The 20,022-nt window shown below is 38.6% G+C and overlaps 1 protein-coding gene across 4 annotated transcripts in view; it reads right to left on the reverse strand.

Annotated features, from left to right (window-relative positions):
- npas2 (neuronal PAS domain protein 2) overlaps nt 1-18,499 on the reverse strand; it is a 40,292-nt gene extending 21,793 nt beyond the window's left edge. For 3 of the 4 annotated variants that reach the window (XM_086098000.1, XM_086098001.1, XM_086097998.1), the window contains exon 1: nt 18,194-18,499. The gene's annotated coding sequence lies outside the window, so the exon portion shown is untranslated. Of the gene's footprint in view, nt 1-153; nt 873-18,193 lie in introns of those variants that run through there. The other variant, XM_086097999.1, reaches the window with a different exon arrangement.
- Nucleotides 18,500-20,022: the final 1,523 nt, after the last annotated feature.

Consider the following 20,022-nt stretch of genomic DNA (forward strand, 5'->3'; position numbering starts at 1 on the left):
TGTGTGTGTGTGTAAACTTCAGCACGCGCCGGGTGTCTCCTGCAATAAATGATTAACTCAAAGTCTTGAAAATAAATGTTCGCGCATGACCAATTCATGTTGACAGGTTGCGCTGAACTTTACCGCTAAACCCCGAATGGAAAAGCCACATACCTTGCAAAGAAAGGGCGTCCGGCAGAAAACAAACATCCACGCTTATAAAATAGGACCAAATGTGCTCATGGTGTTTTTATCTCCCGCAAACTAAAAGGCGGCGAGGATTGCGCAGATCTCCACGAGAAGCTGGCACCAAAAGCATTAAATTGCATAACGAGTTAATAAGGTGCATTTATTGGAAAAGGCCGGTTGGTGAGCGCGGTTTGGCAGGTTCCGGCTCGGCTAGTTTCTCCTCCGCCACGCCGAGAAAGAAAGGGAATAAAAATAAATCCACTTTCAAGTGCGTTTGGTCCACCATCCTCTCGGCGAGGCTTGTAAACAGGAGCGAGTCGCTGCGAGGGAGAAAGTAGGTCAGCTGGTAGCTCCAATAGTCGACAACAGCAAGAAACTGGAGGCACCGGGAGGAGGGGACGGCTTGTAATCTTTAACACGTGCTTTGAAGCACAACGTCATTTGTGTACAGTGAGCCTTTTGGCAGTGTAAAATAGAAAAACGAGAGCGAGAGAGAGAGCACAAGTCACCGCAGTTGTCACAGCTGATCCGAAAGTCACACGCTTATAGAAACTGCAAGACAGCCGATTAGCCCGTCTGACCCTGACTTTACAGTATAAACCTTTTATTTTCATCTTGGAAGAAAGTGGGAGGGGAGGGGGAGTTTAACTGTGCAACCACTTGCAAGAAGACAACACTTTAATCCCCCGAGCATAACAAGAGGCTCAACTTGTGCTGGTTCCTATGCTGACTTTTACAACTTCCTGGTTGCCTTTCCCCCCAAATGTGGGTCAACACTCAACAGTATGCATGACTAATTGCAGGAGCTCATGGTGGACTAGCCTCTGTATGTTTTTGTTGCCCTCAGCTCTATAATACCTTGCAAAATGTCAGATGCGGTGGGAAAGATCACGCACGAGATGTGTTTTGTAGTGAAAATAGATCTTGTAGTTATTGTGTCTCTTGTGTTCTTTTTTCCAATTTGATCAAAATCATAATCCCTGAATCTAAATGTAATCATGTACAGAGCTCTCTCAATGATGCTTCATGAGTAGCTTCTGTAGTTTTGCACATAGCCTACAATAAATACAAATAATATAATATCAAAACTAGCATAGTATGAATAATAACCAAATGCAAGGGCAACTATATAATAATTAGGGTCCCACAAACAACATATTAGGTAAGCAACAAGAAATAGAACTACCTCAGCTTCTGGCAAGCGGCGCCTCCAGCGACATTACCACAAGTCTCCCAGGAGCTTTTCAGATGGAGCCCAACCAATACCAAACCATTAATAAAGTTTTATGGCATATATTAATTTTGACTGTTCAAACCGACACTGCTGCACTTGTCAGAATCCTTGACTTCCTAAAAATAAATCAAACTATTTATGTTTCACTTTCCTAAAAAGAGCGTATTAAATCTGATCTTCCATTATAAATGTCATTAAATCTGTTGCTGTTTACAAAAAACAATTGTGTTTATGGGCTCTAACAGCGAATGTGTAGCCATCACAATGTGGTTCTCTGTCGTTAAGCCTTTCAAATATAGTTGACTTAATACAAATGCTGTTCAACGTCAACTTTACTCAGTACACCTTCAAAAAAAGATCCAATATTTTGGAACCAATACACCTTTATACTGAGAAGAATAACAGCGAACCCAGTAAGGAAAAAAATGCATATTTGTTTTCATTTAATTGAATTTGAATCCATTGAAAAACTATCATAGAAATTGAATTGTTCTTTCTAAATATAATTTCTGAAAATGCTAGAACGACCCATCTGTCACACAATAATAAATAGGAAGCAAAACTGTTGCATCTCAACCAGCCAAAGTGTATAAATAAGAATTTCTCTTTCGGAAAAAACAAAAATAAATAAGAATTTCTATTATCAGTGCATTAATAACATTGCGTTTAAGTGTAACAGTGCAGTCACCATGGAATCCCCCGTCCCGACAGCCGACAAATCCTAAATTTCACAAGTAGTTTACAGCGGTGTTTTAACAGGACCACTGCCTCTGATTATATCCTCTATTAGGCCATGACAATTGATTTTCAGCAGGTAGGCGTTAAATTGGTAAAAAAAATATATATATATATATATATATATATATATATATATATATATATATATATATATATATATATATATATATATAAATACAAATCTGTGTCACAGCCTTACAACAAAGTGTCATGTTTTGAGGTAAATGGCACACATCTTTCACGGCTACCCTTAGCAATAAAAAATAATCTGAAAATTTGTTGTAAATCCAATTGTAATTTGAAAATAATTTTCACAAAAGAAGTTTAGTATTATTAAAGGAAGCTGGACAGTGAAGATAACATCAGCATAGTATTTTTAATAATAATATTAAACCTTAAACATTTATTGACAATAATATGTTATATGTGACCTCACTAGTCTAAACGGGACATTCTGGTTAATATTACATTTGTGGAATATGAGTTACAAAGCAAAATCCAGCAATTTTTATCCATCTCAGGGGAGCGGCCATTTTGCCACTCGCTGTCGACTAAAGATGACATCACATCAATGTTGCTCAGGCAACGACCAATCACAGCACACCTGTTTTCTAAAGCTGCACTGTGATTGGTTGTTTGTTACCTGAGACCTGAACAACATTGATGTCATCTTCAGTCAACAGCAAGTGGCAAAATGGCCGCCCTTGAAATGGATAAAAACCAGAATACCATATCTAGACTAGCGGGGCTGCATAGAACATATTGTCGCAAAAAAAACAACCTTTAATGATAATAATAATTATTATAATCATAATAAAAGATAATGCACAGGAACCAAAAATGCTCACAGATAGTGTTATAATAACCCAACCACCTGTTGCTAGGATATCACAGTCTGGACCAAAAGGGCATGCTAACATTGCCAAATCAGCGGGGGGGGGGGGGGGGGGGGTTACGTTCAAAAATAGTCTAGAGTCTTTATCCATAAAAGACCGTTACCACTGTGTCTTAAGTGTCAAGACACAGTCTACCAGAGCACAATGTCAGAGAGCTCCCTCCTCGTCTGATACGCACAACACAGCAAGCCAATTCATATAATACCATTCAAAAAGAGAAATAAATGAATAAAATAAATGCTGATGTGAACGCAGTATTGGGGTTCTTTAATCTCTTCTTGTCATTTCTTCAATCCATTCATCAGTTTTCCATTCTATAGCATTTGTTCTCATTGGGAGGCAGATGAGCTCAAGCTTATTCCAACTGACTTTGGGCGGGAACGGGTAGGGTATACCCCTGGACTGGGCGCCAGCAAATCACAGAGCACACAACCAACCAATCACACTAACCTTCATACCTATGGACAAGTTTAAAATTTTCAATTAATGATGCAAACAACCAAACAAATGACATTAAATAAAAGTGAATCTTAAAAATATGGTCATTGTATTCAGTTCTACAACCATTCTAGCAATTATCTAAAATAATAATAATAATAATGCACCAAGCTATACCTCTAGGTCTAGGTGGATCCATAACAAACAAAATACCTCTCTGGTGAGAATCCCAAAAGATTCCTATACCTGATAATTTAATCCCTTTTGTATGTCCGAGGCCTAACCCAGGCTCCCCCCTGCCAACTGGATTTATGACCACGTTGCAAATTATCTCTGTCGATTTCCTTCTTAATAGGGGAGCAGTGGTGTTACTCTGACCGCTTTCCTGGTGTATGAATAACCAAGTGACATAAATAACTAAAATGGCACTCACCCAAGGCCAAGCTGTTGATAAAAGTGAAAGAAATTGTTTTTCCATCTGTTATAGCACACTATTTCCTGGTTCATGGAGGATGTTTTCTCATTACACATTTTGATTATAGGAGGTTCCACTGAGAGGATTGTGACTCAAACCTGTGTCAAGATTCCTACTAAAAAAATGTTCACTGTGTGCTCAAAGCTAAAAGAAGTGAATGGTATGGCGGAACTTGGGCATTTTTATCCTTTTCATAGCTCTTTGTTGGTACAAAAGGAAAGGGTGGGCAACGTTTTGTCCGCAAAGAGCACATTACTTATATATTGCAGTAGTGCAGTTTGGTTCACATGTGTGAAAAGATCTGGACATTTCACTGGTCAGCGATTGGTCAAGAGCTGTTAATTGCTATTTATGTGTTCCAGTAAATTAAAAGAATGCAACAGAAAGAAAACCAAAAGAGAACTAAACAATTTTGAACTAGGGAATGCTTGTTTATGAATGATGGCAACATGCGTCTTCTTTGTTTAAATAATTACAGTAAAACTACTACCACTAGTCTAAACACAGAATTCAGATTAGTATTTGTGGAATATTATTCCCAACCACCTGATTTTATCCATCTCAGGGGGCGACCATTTTGCCACTTGCTGTTGACTTAAAATGGCCGTGATTGGTCGTTACCTGAGCCCTGAGCAACTGTGATGTCATTTTCAGTTGACAGCAAGAGGCAAAATGGCCGCCCACTGAGATGGATTAAAAATTGGCGAATTTTGCCGCTTAACTCATTTGCTCCCAAAAAACGTATAAACACGTTCTATTTTAAATGTTTTAAGTGTCCCAAAGAAATATTTATACGGGGTTTTTTTCATGCTAAAACTTGGAGGCTTTGTTGCAGACTCTCAACTGCTGAGAACGGTTGAAGAAATTGTAGTTATTACAAAAACGGACAGCAGGTAGCAGCAGAGCAAAATAAATCAACCAGGGCCATGTTGAAAAAAGCTAATTTACCCACAGTTCTAATCAGATTTGTGAATAATGAGGAAACGTAGCTATATTCTAATAGTAATTGCTGCAAAATGGAAACAGATAGAAATATACTTTTTTCCTGATGAAAGAAGAGACTCTAATCTTTCTTTTGGTAGGTTCCATGTTTTTATAGTAACAGAACACATTATTTTGTGGGCCTTGCAAAATCAGTAAAAATCCAGTAAAACTGAGTGAAGGGGATTGCTTCAGTGAAAATAGTTGGGAGTGAATGAGTTCATTAACATTTTTTTGTCTTGATTTCCACTTTAATTGTAATTTATTTATTTTTTATTAAAAAGTGTTTATACCCCACTGTGAAAATCAGTGCACCACTAATTTTTAATTTTAATACATAAGCGGCAGGTGGATGCTCAACACTGACCAAGTAGGTGGCGCTCAGCAAAGCCAGATTGCAGTGGCGTTTTGGCCTGTAACTATAGTAACCTTACATAGAGTCTAAAGGCAGGCCTATCAGATCACAAAGCTGACAGAGCAGTACGTCAGGCTGTAGTTTGCTTGCACACAGCAAGCAGCGATCCATCAAAAACAGCAATTAATAAACCGAATGCAAAACAACTAGATGAGAAATTACTGTAAGCATTGACTGAAGACTAAGCGTTTGTACTTAATAAAAAATTGCTGAGTTATGATGAATCAATGATCTAGCAAATTTTATATTGAGTATAAAGGTCATTGATCAATCTTTAAGACAGGATGCAAGAAAACCTCACCATGTTAGTAATTAGGTTTATAATAGTTATAAAACACATCATTATGATACACATTCTTCATCCAGAGATGTTGCATTATCATATTATACATAATTCACTGGAATGTGCAATTTTGAGCACATCCTGACATACAATTGTTGTGCTGTGCTGGCGAAAGACAAGGAAGATAAAAAGGAATCTGCCTGGCTTTGTACTTTATGTGCTGGCATATTGTCAATCGTGTACCTTTCTTTGTGAGATGTGATGCATACTGTATATGCAGGTGCATTTGAATAGATTAGAATAGCGTGCGTTTGCAAGCCAGTCGCACTCTCACATTTAGACCTATAGACAATTTAGTCTTCAATGCAGATGTGCAAATAACTTGTCCACAGTGCTGCCTCAAGATCTGCAAATTAATTCACATTGCCATCCATTACTTTCTGCTAGCATGGGAGGGACTTCATCATAAATCTGGCACATGGACATTCATCAAATTGCATCACTTTCCTCTTTTAAATGTCATCTGCTCACTCAAAAACAATTTGTGTCATTATGACATATTTGCAGTTATGGCTCTGTGGTAATCACTAGTAGCGTGTAACTCATCGCCATTAGAAATGACATACTGTGTCAAATGACGCGTAATGGCAAACTCAAGATAAGTACCATGTTAAACTGTCAAGTCTGCTGTCAACAGTGAAGGCACCACAAAAAATATATATAATGAGGTAGTACATTTTTGTTGACAACTTAATTCACTGATCAAGGATGTCCAAAATACGGGCTGGAAGCCATTTTTAGCGGCCAATAACATCAGACATGGCCCCTAAAACACTTGTACCAATAATAATAAAAGTATTCATAAATTGGTTTTAAACAGAGCTTTTCTAGTCAACATATCTGATTGGAATTGGCAACCACACGCTCAACCAACACTCTGGCCCACTTTTTTTCTTTTTGGCATTATGGTATAGATTGCTAGTATGCACGTGCAGTACAACCTCCTCTTCAATTACATAAAATTCAGTCTGGTGTGACTAGGATTTCAGTCCACGTTTGTCTCGCCGCTTCTAATTAAGTCTGTCAATCGCCTATCAATGTAATTATTGTGTAGCGTGTAACCGCAATGAGCAGGAATGTCCTCCCCAGGGGTGGGAAAGCTAACTGTGATATGCAGTGGGCGGTATTATCTTAACAGCTGCTACAACGTAACAGGGGAAGTTAAATGATGGCTTGTGCTGAATTTTTACTCATTGCAAGTCACAATTTGAAACCATTACAGTACAGATGTCAAACTCAAGGTCCGGCCTTCCACATCACTTTGTGTAGCTACTAAGCTTGCCACTTCTGTTTAAAACAAGTCCATCATGATCATCATATCTATCTATCTATCTATCTATCTATCTATCTATCTATCTATCTATCTATCTATCTATCTATCTATCTATCTATCTATCTATCTATCTATCTATCTATCTATCTATCTATCTATCTATCTATCTATCTATCCATCTATCCATCTGGCTAGCTATCTAACTGGCTTGCTAGCTAACTGGCTATCTATCTGGCTTGCTAGCTAACCGGCTATCTCCCTATCTGGCTATCTATTTGGCAAACTATCTGGCTATCAATCAATCTATCTATTTATGTATCTGGCTCACAATCAAGATATCAATCTCTCTATCATCCATCCGTGTAACGTATATGATTTGCCGCCAAATAAAGTTTATACAAGAGCTTTAAAGCATCTACGAAGTGAATAAAGCCACAGTCATTAAAAAGTATAGGATGTTCAAAATTTTGTTGTGCCAGCATCCGACAAGTGGCAACAAGTGTGAGACATCTAAGATTCATTAAGATCTCCCACATTTTCCTGCATTATTCACCATCCGCCTACGTGGGGATTAGTTCTGCTCTTTTATGTAGGTCATGCTATTGCTATTAGATAATAAGATGACATTTCCTGCTCTGAGGAAGACCTGACTACATAATAAAAGCTGTTGTGTTCTTTACATCCTGTTCCTTCCTTCCGAGTGCTGGGCTTTAGAGAGAGGAAAAACTGAATGGTTTAAATCATCACTGAGACGTGAGGCCCCGCAGATTGTATGAGTCGCCGGTATTGATTATGTCATCGTGGCCCTCTGTTGGAGCGCTGGCTGTCGTTAATTAAGACTCTGGAAGTGCTGTTCCCTCTGTGTTGCCATGGCAACCGTGTGTGGTGTCTTTCCTCCAACCGAAGCAACCATACCAAACAAGCCACGAGATTCGATGTGCGCCAAACAAATACATTCAGACATTAATTTTATGGAGTAGTGCAGAGTCAAAGTCATTAGTGTTTGTCAATGAATGGCGATACAAAAGGACATAATACATTAGAGGAACGGATTTCACAATCAAGCAGCAAGACGACAAGACTACAAAAATCTGACAATATATACCGTTGAGAAGTTGAAATTTCAAACAAGGTCTCTAAATGATTTATCAATTTTCAAAATAGTTGTGAATAATTTGGAATGTGACCTGGCTGAAGATGCACAATAATTATCATTATTATCATCATCTATTTACTACAAATGTATCTTTGTTCGGTGATTTATGCCAGTGATGTATAGTGACAGGCAAAACAATTACATGGTGTTCCACTAGATGGCAGGAAGATACAATTAACCTGGGTATCCACCTGTTGCCATTCATAAAACAGAACAATAGCTCTGTGTTAAACTAAACGAAAGCTGTGATTTCACTCTAAGTAACATTTGTGATTAAACTGAGGCTAGAGCATTTTACAAGCATTTACATGTGTTTACATTTTGTTATTTTTGCTTGGTGGCTTTGGCTGACTAACAGTTGGAAAACACTGATGTTAAATAGTTTCCTAGTTGTCTTTGGGCACCGCACCCTGGCCTAATCACCAGTCAACCACAGGGCTGATGAATACACAGACAATTATTCACAAGTCACACCTATAGGAAATGTAATTGTCTTCAATAAATCTTAACTCTGATCAAAACAATTTCTCTCCATTGGAAACAATGGAAATAGAAATAGTTGCAGGGTCAAACTATTACCTTCATGAAACTTATTTACTGCAGTGATACTTTGAAGGTTGAATGCTTAATTTGGACCTCAACAAAATGTCATCATAATGTCAATTTATTTCAAAAGTTGAACTTAATCTAAGACACTAGAAAATACAATAAACAATCGATTTGATCGTTTCTTATGTAACATTCAAATTTCTTTAGGTCTTTAAGTTTCTTTAAGTATCGCTAGCTGTAAGGTAATTTCACCAATATATGTATACATTATTTTTTTTAAATCAACATACATTTTATAGTGTGTGGTAATATGAGTTACTTTTTGACTTGAACTACTTAAAGTTTTCCTCAATAATCTTTTCTATATACATTCTTTTTATCAGTGTGATGTTAACTGCTAAAATGCTAAGTGCCAACTGCAGTCCGAGTACAGGTTACATTTCCATGGCAAGTTCAAAAATATTTACAATTTGCTGATACCCGCCATGTGAATTAAGGATACTAGCAACGTTACTAGGGCTGTCAAAGTTAGTGTTAACTAATTAATTAATCACCCACATTTTTTTTATTAATTTTGACCGCAGATGATCCTTTAGCTGACAGCAGATGGTTACGTTAAAGCTAGCACAGGTTGCGTTTTTATCCATCCCGGGGGGCTTCCATTTTCCCACTTGCTGCCGACTGAAAATCACATCACAGTTGGCTCAGGATACAGGTAATGACGGTCCGGCTTGCGAACATCACATGACCAAACTGAGAAAACAGGTGAACCGCGATTGGTCGTTACCTGTGCCCTGAGCCACTCTGATGTCATTGTCAGTTGATAGCAAGTGGCAAAATGGCCGCCTCCTGAGATGGATAAAAAAGGGTGGATTTTGCTACTTAATATTGTAGAGAAAATGTTTGTGTTGAGTTATTCTTTAAATGTTAAATTCGCTTTCCATTGATTTTGCTTCACTCACGTCTCAAATTTACACTTAAATGACAACACAAAATTATTTCAAGGACACTTTACCCAAACTAAACACTTCCCAGACACAGCATGAATTCATACGGTACTTGTAGGCGGGCTGCCTCATTTTGATGAGAAAAGCAGATGTCTACTCTGTAGCAAATATTCTTTCATCAGATAAATCTATTTGGAAATTTCCTCTAAAGTATACGCTTTCGACAATTCTCAATGAATCATCACATTACTCGAGGCCTGTTATTGTGTGCTGCTGGTCAGGAAAAAGACACGCAGTGTGTGAGCAAATATGTGGGTCATGATTCTAGGGCACGGGCGGAAAGGGCAATGCTGCTTCGTTTTTTGTAGCAACGTCTCAAGCTCCGATTTTGGTTTCACTTACTGACTACACAAAGATGATGACGTCCTTCAGATAAGACGTAGGACCACCGTGCTAATAAACATAACACATCTTGTAGACAAATTTTTACTGGCTAGCGAAACCACAAGCAGCCACTCTCTCGCTCCATACAGCGGCTCTCCAGTGAACTCAAACAGCCTTTTGTAAGCAGGCCATGGAAAAAATGACTTTATGTCTTCATTCCTGTCTCTTGCTTGCATTTTCCTTGTTATGAAACACCGTCTTCCATATTTCTAAGGAGCACAAGTCCCTTTTATTGAATCCATCTTTCTCCCAAGAAAGGGAAGAAAAGGAAATAAGTCTTGTCCTTAAGGTACCTGGCAGACAAAAAGGGCTCTGTGCTGAACTGCATTTGCACATGCATTCTGTTTCATTTGCAAACACAAAAGGCTTGACAACTTCCTTCCAAACAAAAAAAAATTATGCCCTGCATGTTTATGTAATTAACTTTCTACAGCTGTAGACGTCATTTATTCTCAAGTGAGGGGCCTGCTCTCTATGACAAATGAGTGTGCATATAATCAGAACATGACTGACCGAGAAAGTGGGTTAATAACATCTACATTTTTAATGATGAGAGAGAGAAAAAAAACACGTCTGGATCGTTAGCACTCTGGGAAGAAGGAAAATAATCATACTGACTTAATTTCCAAATAAGAGTACAGTACAATGATAAATTGTTTTGATGCCTGAAGGCCACAATATGTGAACAAAAACCTTGATTTGTCATGGTCATAATTATTGTACATTGTCCTTGAGCAAGACTCTTAAATCACTTCCAGGTCTCATACACAACTGGTCCTTTCATCACGTTGCATCACAGAGAGGCAAACCAGTTTCCCAAACACAACCAGTGATGGTTGTGGCTTAATAATTTGTAGAATCTCTATCTATTACAGATTTTGTAGCTTTTCAGAGGAAAGACTTCAGGCAGTTATGTAGGTTACATACAAGGAAAAGTACAGGACACTCTCTGGCTGACGTAAATCAGAAAATTAAAAAAAAATCCTCCATAGGAAGTTTATGAATCATCCAGACAGCAAAAATCTGCTGTGATTCATGAAATAAAAACTCTTGCTGTCATAACTAATCCATATGCCAGTGAAAAATTTGCATGGCCAACCGCACCCATAAAGTTGTTCAAATGGCACATTTTAACACCAACTATTTACAACTTACTTACAACAAACATTAAAATGCAAAAGCATAGTCGGCCCATGTGTTCATTAAAAACAATAAATTGTATTTAATATGATTTAGGGGTGGGGGGGAAATTCGGCTAAATCGTTTGTCGACCGCAAAAATTGGTCGACAGAAAATTTAGCTCTAATACGGCCCTAATAAGATTGTGTCATCCTAACATGATGCTTAGTTTGAACATTAAACACTGCGCTTAAATATAGAGGGGTAAATATATATATATAAATATTTCAATTGAAATTTATTGCATATCAAAGTTTAATGACATTTGAAAGTAGATATACAGTATATAGATCAAGTAAAATTTTACTTAAATGTTTAACAACAGATTGTTATTAAGATTAAATGAAAATATATTGAATTTAAAAGTTAAATACTGTACTGTACTGTAAATACTGTGATCTATATTTGGGCAATGATTATTCTGCCTACCACTAGAGGGACTCACGTACCACACGTTGACAATCACCGGATTAGGCCATTGTGAGAAGACATGTTCAAATAAAATTAAGCGGTTCTATGCTTTGCTTTTTTGACTTCATTAATTTTTTTACCAAATAAATCAGTTATTCTCAAATGAGGGGTGCGGTGCGATGCGGGGTCAGGGGCGTCGCGTTTGATCCCCGGGGAACATGGTTTTTTTTGCCACACTAGAAAAAAGTGCAATTGTGCACCCACTACAGTAGGTGGCAGTGGTGCTCTCAGAGAACTACGGAGAGCAATTTTATATACAAATGATACTATCTATAGTCGTAGCGGCAAGTTGGGGGGGGGGGGGAGTTGAGAAGCCAATATTACAATATACAGTGTGTCAAGTGAAACTGGACCTTAAAATCAAATAATATGAATGTGCATTGCACCCCAAAGATAATCAAGCATTTATTATAATAAAAAAAATGGAAAGTTAATTACACATAACATAAGATCATCTTTACTACTATGCAGGATATTTGTTCATAATACATTTCAGATCCATACTTCCTTAGGTGCTGCTGTTTGGATTAACAATAAATTGAAAAGTTATTGGAACGTCTGTAATAGGAACTGCCAATACACCATATACTCTGTAAAAAAATAGTTATTGGTAAGAATGAAAGAAACTAAACTATAGATTAAAGGTGATTTCCCTGATGTAAATTAAACAAAGTCATTTCAGCGTCAGACTGAACTTGCTTATGGTGTTTTGTGTTTAACTCCACGACGACGAGCCATGCTGTCATGGCACATGCAGCCAACACCCTAAGCAAAAGATATGAGTCATAAATAGGTCACACACAGTCAAGTGGCCAATGCAGATTGTAAATCGTTGGCCTTTGGAGTACCAAGTTTAGTGGTCCACCCATTTCTCTATTGTGACCTGTAGTTGTGAATGAAAGGAAGAAGTTGTGTGAATCAACTATCACGCTGACATATGAGAGACAAATGAGAGAATCAGTCACCCCTGCTCCTTAAAGAACACATAACTAATAGACTTGTTGGCCACACTTAACGTCCAGATGCTTATCTCAAAGTAAATCAACTTGGTTCATGCTTCAAATAAAAAAGCGTATATAAAAAAACACACACATGAAATCTCCTTTTCCATGCCTCAGTGAATGAGGGCCTGGAGCTACTGAGGACAATGACTGTGTGCTTTGGAGCAAGAGATCGGCGACAGCAGCAAGGGCGATGACGTCTGTAGTGAAAGTTATATAACCAGAGCTGAACATTTGGTCTGTCATAGTTACAAGGTCAAAGAGGATGACACGAATACCAGTCATAGTCTAGAGAGTCATGTGCAACATAGTTCCACTGCCCGAATAAAGTTGACTTGCAACAATAAGGAGACAACAGTCTGGTAAGACGTGGAGCAACCCACGTACGACCATGAATGAAGGCAAAAGTGACTGTGACTCATTCAGTGGCATTTGTCTAATGTCCACACGTAGAAACCAGAATTAGCAGCTGCTCACCAACCAGGCCACAGAGAGCGCAGGTTACCAAACGACCAATCGAGCACACAAGATAGTGTACTTTGACAGTATCTTGTTTAAAAAGACACGAGTGTGCTGTTCAACCAGTTCCCAAGTTTAGACTCCTGAAAAACTCCATCCATGAATTACAAAACATAAGGCAGGTTTAACGTGTGAGACTCATAGAGATCGGCGTAAATGAGACTGAATAGTTCAGATTGGTTGCTGTATGAGAAGTTTTTTCTTTGTTGCCGTAAAGGGAATTCCGAGGATACATTCTACTACGTTTGAAGATGATTGCTGCAAACATGTACAAAGACCTATGTAGTACTGAAAGGTAGAGGTTTAGCATTAAACAGTTTTTCATCTTTTCATATTTCCTGATTTATTTTATTTATTTTTTGTATGTGGCTCAGACAGCACCTAAAGAAGCACTTGCGCGTCTGGTACCCTCTCCTCCACTATATACGGTTAAAACTGTCTTGAGTCGCATCAGTGGTTATCCGCCACAATTGTGAGTTACTAGGCCCATCCTGTTAGCTTGCTAGCTATGCCTACACCCTGAAAGTTCATCCTCCCTGGTTGCCACAATTTGCAGAACATCTTGGTGTCGTTATTTAAGATTCCCAAGCGAGGAAGAGACACTGCACACGAGGCCGTCGAAAGGAGTCCTGGAAGCCTTTAGCTAGCTAGCTAGCTAGCTGCTTGCTAGCTTTATCATGTGTCAAATTCAAAAGACATTTATTTCCCTTTACAGGGACTCTAAATAATGAAAGTGAGAATGAAAGAACTGCACTGAAAGTTTTTCTTCAAGGAAAGGAGTATTCCTATTCAATTCAGCCCGCAACAGGTATGACAACAAAAATACTTCCTAGCTTTCAAAGCATCTGCTCTTGTCTAAACAGTTTCCAACGACCCTTTTCCGGTCAGGTTAACAATGGTTTTCCCCAGCAAGACCGCGACAAAGACTGTTGTTTATGTAGTTCAATAACCTTGGAAAGGTGCTACTCTATATCCAGTTTCAGTGTGGTGTCAAAGCAATAGAGTGTAACTAGAGACATGACATACAGTACTGTAAGTCTCTGGGATTAGGCCAACAGTTGATTTTTACTCTTCACTATACTGCATATGAATATTGAATTGCTGATGACATTTCCTCCTATCATACATGTTTTTACATGAAGATAAAATAGGGAACCAAGCACTTAGGTCAGCTATAATTAGCATTAAACAGTTTTTCATCTTTTCATATTTCCTGATTTATTTTATAAATTTTTTGTATGTAGCTCAATATAATTATTTTATATTCCATACTAGGTTGTTATTTTGAAGTAAATTGAAAACTTGACTTCCAAGTTCCGACTGACTCCAATGCACTAGTTAATTTTTTTCTATTTTAATTTTAATTGGTATAAATCTCGCTATTTTACTTAAAATCAGCGTACTGTATTACAGTGAAATCCATTGTGTCTCCTTATCAGGGAAATCGATTGAATGAGTAGCAGAAATACTGTTTGTAAGGATGGCATTGAATCAAATTAAAGGCTAACATCATCTGATAAAGTCACGGATATGGTTTTATTTGCCTCGGTGTGAACATGAGTGTGAATGTGTTGTCCGTGTGCCCTGTAATCGACTAGCGACCAGTCCGCGGTGTAGTCTGCCTTTAGCCCGAGGTCAGATGGGATAGGCTCCAGTTCGCAGTGACCCTGAACGGGATAAGCGGTGTAACAATGGCTGGATGGATCATCTGGTAAGAGATTCTTATTACTTGGTTCAACCTTTGATCCTCAATAGACATCACTGAGTCTTTTCATTCGCCGAGATACATTACTTGAATCAGTTCTCCTGACTACAGCAAGTTTGCACTGTCGGGACCCAAATACATTCATCAATTTATCCATGACAAATTCCTTATGGTTCCATTAATTTCAAGGCGCCAGATCTGACGGTGGCGCATGCCCGGTTGCTGTCGGCCTTTGTTGCTGGGTTTTCTTTACTTTAGGTCGCTTCATTTAAAGTAGTCGCAGTTTTTCCGTTTCAAGGTTCTGCCGCTTTCCCCATTGGTCAATACGAACACAGCAACAAATATCTTTCAAGTAAATTAAAAGGATAAGGTGTGCAGTCGTGTTCTGTTCAATTCTGAGTGTACAGTATGATGAATGTGAATAATAATGTAGACTAAATGATTTTATGCAAGTAGAGGTCACTGATGGAAATATTTGGTGTGAGTGTTAGCTGGTTTCTTCAATAAAATATGTATTACTTCTATCTAGCATGTTGAATAAAAACACATCTACAGTTACAAATACCAACAGATGAATTTAATAGATCAAAAGTCACTGAGTTTTTAGAGTCTTCGGTTCATCTGAAATGGGCCGCATGCAACCAGGTGCTGACCACTATTTCTAAAATTGCCATTTTAAATGATAAAACCTTAATCAATCTGAATCCTTGCCTCAAGATTAAACGGCTTGTATTAACTGATGATGTATTTCAAAACTTCATGAAATCACTACCCTATTTTGGTAGCACATAAAACATTAAATGGAATATGTTGTATCCGGAAACCCCTAACCCTTCATTAGCTGACATGATTTATGTCTGTTACCGTATTTCCGGAAATGTGGGAAAACGCAAGATGCACACAGGCTGTATATTAACAGAGTGCATAAGTATCAATAACATGAGCACATCCTAACTAGCTCTCATGCTAAGTGCTCAGAAACATTATCATTATTAACACTTGTCCTGATGTACGCACAACATTATAGACACTCGGACAACCCAAAGGAGATTCTGCCTTTACAAAGATGCTCCTTTTTGATTGGCCACGTTAGAGAAGCATTAATTCATGTTGCACTTTGCCTCCTGTGACATTAGTCAAGCAGGTTGGAGTCTATTCCGTGCGTTAAGAGATGAATCAACATGGCTCGAACATTCAACATTCAACCTTATGCGGAGCGACCAGGCACCGTTTCCTTAAAGAGACAGCGGGCCCGAACGAGCCCTTTTGCTGCTACACAGACCTCAGCCATTTGTGCATGCCCAGTCACACTAAGCAGCTCTAGCAATATTCAGACGAGCCTTCAGTTTAAGCTTGCAGGACATGGCCCAGTAACCTACTTTCCCCCCACAACATGCTCTGTAACATCAGAGAGGAGGCTCTCTGCCATCAGTTAACTAACCCTCACCGCAGCATTCCTTTTTCTTTTTCTTTTTTTTTGCCAAGAGATTTGGAAACTCGGACATGGGGTGGACATGGTGAAAAATTAACAAAATTAAATTACGTTTCTTGCTTCCTGAAGTATGAAAAAGTAGGCCTATTAATAAAAACGCGTGGTTCCTTTTGGAGGGGGGGGGGGGGGGAAACTGAAGTTCAACTTTGGGTACTAACAGTATTATGACATCTTAGTGTGCATTTTACTAGGTTGGCTCCTCTCTCCATCGCATTAGTCACTTCAGCCAATAAATCTTATTTAGGACCTAGTAGTAGCAGCGCATAATCAATCATGCTAACTTGCAGTCCTGATTTGTGCAATAGGGACACGAGCAAACAGGACAACCCATGGGATGGTGTTTCCCAGCATTTATTAACCCAAGGCACATACTGTATTTTACTTGGCTGGGGGGGGAAAAAAATGTCACATAGAGTATAGACTGCATACGGAAATAAACAGGTTGTTGATTATTGTTATGCATGTCACTAATAGGGCTGAACGATTTTTATAATAATCTAATTGCAGAGTCAACAAAGTAGGGGCCTACGTGGATGACGGAACCCGACGCTCTGCCACTATCACTGTCACTATACATCGCCGTCATAGATAGATGAGCAATGATTAAGATTCCCGTGCATTATTATTTGTTGTAATCAAATGATAATTTTCAGCTAAATCAGTTGAAATGACATAATTTTCCCCGCAGCACATTGGTTGGTATGGATTTAAATCACTATCAACATCTGCCTTAGTCAGAAGACCTTGCATGTCTTTTATGAGCACGTTTTGCTTTCATGCCAGCAAGCATACTACAGTTATCGAGTTCCACTTGTTGTTTGTAGTGACACAAGTGCAGATAAGCAGCAGAAGGCGATAGCAGCGTCAGAGAGTCATGAGGCTGGCCCGAATGTTTAGCAGCGTGATGTAAAAGGAGCATATGGCGCGGCGAATAGCCCACTTGACTCAGCCGTGGAGCAACCCAGCTCGGCCTGCTCAGCTGTCAGCACACATCCTCCTCATCGCCGTTCGCGGCTGCCGACTCACACATCGAGCTGGCAAAAACCGCTCAAGATGTTCATCCAGTTATGCCAGCGAGGTATATTGACAAGCATAGCAATTACAGTAAATGCTCTTCCACGAGATGGCAGAAGGTAGTATTTACCTGTGTATCCACCTGTTGCCAACAGTAACAGCCTTGAATTGAATTTAACAGTCCCGGTTTTCACACCAAGTGCATACATTTGGAGGACATTTTTTTTGTTTAATGGTTTTGAGCTTTTTTAATGTAAAATATGTGCCTTGGCTCAATTATGAGAAGCAGTCACAGGTTGTATTTATGCGGGGGATTATTAAATGTATAACAAAATATGCTGCAATGACCGAACAAAGCATACATTATTAGAGCGCTTGTGATTTTGTCTTTTTATAACCGTTCTTTCCTCTGATGATTTTATTGGAGAATGGATTAATGTTTATTTTGATTCCATTTTAATTAGTCATTCTTCAAACCAAACAGGTTTATGACTTCCTGGTGCCAATTTATGATTGCACAGCATCTGATTCCAGGAAAATATGTCAAGTGCGTTCCACTTTCAGACAACAATGCTAATAGAATGAATTGCAGCCATCCCATTGTTAGGGAAACAACTTTGGGGTTTTTGGCTTGTTTTTTTTTGCACAAAACTGAACGAAATCCGATTTACGTAGGTAAAAACTAGACAAGCATGAACTAAATAAATAAATCAAAGAAGAAAAGTGTAGTGAACGGTCCCAAGCTGAAGTCTTACCTGACTGTGTGAAATGCAGGTCAGACGGAACCAGACGGAAAGACACGCACAAGCTGTTTAAGCAACGACACGAAACAGATGCGCTACATTCCAAAAAAGAAAAAAGAAGGGGGAAATAAGTTGCCCAGAGCCGGAGCTGCCACTGACGTCGGGTGAGCGTTCTTTTACAGATTTCGATCTCTGAAGATCCGACCCGTTAAAAACCGGTCCACGCAGCTCCCGGCATCGAAGGTTTTCGTATGACTCAGGAGGCGAGCTGTGAATGCAACGCTCGTATGAAGACTGGAAGAACATTTGCAGCCAGTGTGCAGCCACAGATTGGACCCGCCCACTGGACTAAATAAAGTTGATGTGCGTGTAAGCGCGCGCTCGTGTGTGTGTGTGTGTGCGTGCGAGAGATTCCATATTTTCATATAATGGATCAAGCATTTATGAATATTTATATCTATTTATCGACCGCACTTTAAAAAAAAAAATAATAATAATTATGTAATGGATACATAAATTTAAAATATATATTTTTTAAATAAAACTCAGGTTACAGAAGGACATTTACCAAGCACTTTTGACATCCTTTTTCTGAATGAAAGTTAAACCAATTAAGTTAACTCTCTTTTGTTGCCATAGCTACCTGGACTCAAGACAGGAAATTGCCATAAACATTTCATTATGTAAAATAAAAGCTGGTTACCAAAGTCAGGAGCTAGAGGGAATTCCTGTAAACAAACACTGTAGCTCTCAAGCTAATTAGATGTCTGCAAGTGGCTACATCATAATAAACAGGTACATAAATATGTTGTGTAATTGTAATGGGGAAAAAATACAATGCAGGAGATGAAAGCCATTTGAAAAAACACTTTTATTGTTTTTTTAATGGAAGCAAAAATAAAACAAAATGTAAATGTTTTCCAATCCATTCACAAAATTACATGTTGTAGGCATAGTTAACGCTTTCTTTAGAATAAAAGAGTAACTTGTAATACAATACCTAAAATCTCTAACAGATTTTCCCCATTTAATTCAAAATAAGACAAACACAACCACCTATATTCCCCATACACTTGCATAGGTATGGCTAAAACACACACAAAATAGGGGCTTGTTTAAGTTTCCACTTCAGTAATATTCAAGTAAGTGGCCTTCTTATGGCACCATTGCATCCAGTATCTTCCAGAACATGTTGCTCTTTGACAGGTAATGCAGTGTCTTTTTAATGGGAATGGCAAGCCCGTCTGTTCATACAAGAGCAACATTGGCACTAAACAGTTAATGGAAAAATATATATATATCACACAGTGGACTCAAGTTTATTACAATGCTCTGTTACCTGCATAATGAACACTCTTCAGTAGTGCCTATGTTTGACCATATAACAGCGAGTGAGAGAGATGAAGAAAGATATGTTACACTGATAACCGTTGACAATGCATACGTGTTGTTGACCTTAGTGGCGACACATTTTGCACTAGTTTGCACTCAGGGGCACATAAGTGGAATCAGTACGATGTTCTCTGAAACAGTGGGGTCACTGATTTGACACACAGCCTACGACACATGTGTATGAACAAGTGGCACATTGTAAAATAATGACTCCGGAATGCTTTTGAGGATCATAACAAGGTGTGGACTTTGCTTCTCACTGAAATCCCATCTAGAATTGCAGGAACATTCTAGGAAAGCGGATCTGATCCACGGAACGCTGAGCTCTCTTACTGCACGGCCTTCGCTAGCATCTCAGTGCCAGATACCAATGAACAACTATAAGAGTTCTTCAGGCGTGCGCGTCTTGACATGTCAGAGCAGTTTTGGCCAAGTACACACGATAATAG

Source organism: Leptonotus elevatus, chromosome 16 (assembly GCF_054856555.1).
Source record: "Leptonotus elevatus isolate MCC_2025b chromosome 16, RoL_Lele_1.0, whole genome shotgun sequence".
Classification (NCBI taxonomy): Eukaryota; Metazoa; Chordata; class Actinopteri; order Syngnathiformes; family Syngnathidae; genus Leptonotus; species Leptonotus elevatus.